The following is a 3,027-nucleotide window of genomic DNA, read 5'->3' as shown; positions in this document are numbered from 1 at the left end:
GTTGGGACCTCATTCATTGCACGGTCAAATAAGCATTTTTGTGTTTATGTTTCAGTATTATAGCATGAATCCTTGTCTAACTCTAGTAAAATTGAGGTGTTGTGAGTCATTATGTGTTTAGCGTTCATTCTATTTATAAACTTGTGATTGTTTTGGCGAAAAATATGATATGATTATTGATCTAGTGTTGGGAGTATATCTGATAAGCATCGCACACACACACGTTTCTGGCTTGTAAGTTGGTTTATGAGATTTATACGAGCTTTGTTTAAAGTCAATGTATTCTCGGAGACATTTCTTATTGATTTGGTTATGTTTATGTCGAGGGGATCGTTACATATTCATATTGGTTGCATCCATGCATTCGTTATGTTTTTAGTTTCGAGTCTGTTTATGTTGAGTGCCATTTATGACACTTTATTACGCTCCGTAAAGCTTTGAATTGGTGTAAATATACTCAAGTTGTTGGTATTTTAATGTGTTTTCTAGTGTTTTGGCATTTCAGGCATTATTCTAAGAATAAGGTGAATTAGCATTGTTTTGGTGCTAATATGGTGTTGGGATGATGTCCAAAGAATAAAGCTCCGGAAGCCAACTTGATTGTAACAGGAATTAAATAAATTCAGAAGTTTTTCCAGAAGCACGGCGTGCCCGCGCTGGTCTAGCGCGCGCCCGCGCCCATTTATTAGAAAGCCAGCGCGCTCGCGCTGATGAAGCGCGTGGCCGCGCCTGGTCGGGATCCCAGAATCCTGATTCTAGTTGATTTATAATTGGAGGACTTCTATCTTGCATGGGATGTTATATATACTTAAATAAAGGACGTTTTCTATATAGACGGATATACCAGAGCACAAGGAGAGCCGTAAGAAGACCGTGTTAGCACGATTAAACGAAGATGAAGAATATCTTGTTTTTACTTGTGAATCTTTGTTCTAAGTTATAACTTGGATGCTAGTTTTCTTATTCGTGAACCTTACTCTTGTTTTGTACTTGGTTTTATTATTTATTCAGTATAAAGACTAAGTTTATTATACCATACTTTCATCGGAATCCATGTTGATGATGAGTCTGATTATGGGCTAATCGTTATCGTGGGGTTCTAGCGGATTTATTTATGGATTTCTTTAGTTAATTTGTTTCAATACCTTAGTGTGTGGTGATTGTATGATAACCTAGTATTGGTTGTGCTTATTCGTCTTATGAGCTTCGCGAACTTATAAGATAGTGTGTTAGTTCTTAATGAAGCGACAATGAATTTAAGGATTTAGAACTTGCCATGCTAGCATAGGTTCATGTGTTATTGTTATGCATGATTTGTAGGTAATTTTAACCATATTACTTTCCCTATGTAATCACGATAGATAACTTGTGCTTTAAACCTTTATGTTGTCAAATTCTATAGATATATAGGTTCTCAATATAATTGGTGTCTATTCAGCTTCTATCTATTTTGTGGATGTCTGGTAGTATGGTATTTGTGCAACGAAAGTTGGCGTTTATCAGTTTCGTATTATCTGATTAGTGTCATCACCATTACATGCTAAGGTTAAGAATAATAAAGATTATTGAATGAAGTATTTAATGAAGTCAGAAGACCATGTTTGTCTTATATATTAATTCAACCATTCTTATTCTCTTAGTTATAATTGTTAGTTTAATTCTTAGTTATAATCAAAACTCCAAATTGTTATAGTCTTAGCATTGGATAATAATCATATCATCGGTGCATAAGTGCATAAATTAATTAGTTAACCAAAGTCAATCTCTGTGGGAACGAACTAGAAATAATTTTATATTACTTGCGAATGCGTATACTTGCGTGTATTATTAGTGGTTATTTAGCGACTAACAAGTTTTTGGCACTGCTGTCGGGGACTGCAGTATTAATTTTTTTTATTTATGTGTTTGTCATCAGTGATCGTTAAAGTTCATTGACTCAGACATTGTTACTTATCTGTTTCCGTCTTATTTCAGGTACTCTAGCGAGCGTGTATACATACGCGTTCGCGGTCTCGTAAGAGAACTCTGGATAAAGCCGAGGAAGAAGTTGTAGTGGTTCGAAGGGAAAATTTGAGAACGAAGAGAAGGTAGAAGAAGAAGAGAAAATCGAGTAACCAGCTTTAGTAGTGATGGGAGATCAAACAGAAATTCCTAAGACTTTGATGGACCATTCTTAACCTAAGATCAATGATATTCAGTCAAACATCATTAGGCCAACCATCTCAGCTAACGCTTTTGAGATCAAGTCAAACACGATTCAGATATACAGAACTCAGTTCAGTTTAGGGGTTCTCCTACTGAAGACCCCAATATGCACATCAGGGATTTCATCAAGATTTGCGACACCTTCAAGTTCAATGGTGTGACTGAAGATGCTATTAAGCTGCGACTGCTACCATTCTCTCTGAGGGATAAAGCGAAGTGTTGGTTACATTATCTACCACCAGGGTCTATCACCACATGGGAGGATCTTGCTCAAAAGTTTCTCACTAAATTCTTCCCTAAGGCGAAGACTGCTGCAATCAGGAATGCTCTTACTCAGTTTGCTCAACAAATTGGAGAATCTCTGTGTGAGGCTTGGGATCGATATAAGGAGATGCTAAGGAAGTGCCCACACCATGACATGCCTGATTGGATGATTATAAACTATTTCTACAATGGATTGGGTGCTACTTCTAGACCCATGTTCGATGCAGCATCAGGAGGAGCCTTGTGGGATAAAAGCTACAATGAAGCTTATGAATTGATTGAACTGATGGCTGCTAATGAATATCAGAATCCTTTTCATAGACTGACTCAGGGAAGAGTAGCAGAAATTCTGGAGTTGGATGCAGCAACTGCTATAGCTGCCCAACTTAAGGCTTTGACGATAAAGGTGGACACTTTGACTAATTATGGAGTTAATCAAATCACTAGTGTCTGTGAGCTTTGTGCTGGTGCCCATGAGACTGATCAGTGCGCTATTTCTAGTGAATCAGCTCAGTTCGTGAGCAACTTTCAGCAATCGCAGCAACCTGTGCCAGCCAC

General features: G+C 37.5%; 1 non-coding gene across 1 annotated transcript; it reads right to left on the bottom strand.

Annotated features, from left to right (window-relative positions):
* Positions 1 to 2,518: 2,518 nt before the first annotated feature.
* Positions 2,519 to 2,625, bottom strand: LOC141688367 (small nucleolar RNA R71). The gene has a single exon (XR_012561813.1). It is a non-coding gene; the product is annotated as a small nucleolar RNA R71 (small nucleolar RNA).
* Positions 2,626 to 3,027: the final 402 nt, after the last annotated feature.

The sequence above is a fragment of the Apium graveolens genome, chromosome 9, assembly GCF_009905375.1.
Source record: "Apium graveolens cultivar Ventura chromosome 9, ASM990537v1, whole genome shotgun sequence".
Taxonomy (NCBI): Eukaryota; Viridiplantae; Streptophyta; class Magnoliopsida; order Apiales; family Apiaceae; genus Apium; species Apium graveolens.
This window is presented reverse-complemented; position numbering and strand designations above follow the sequence as displayed.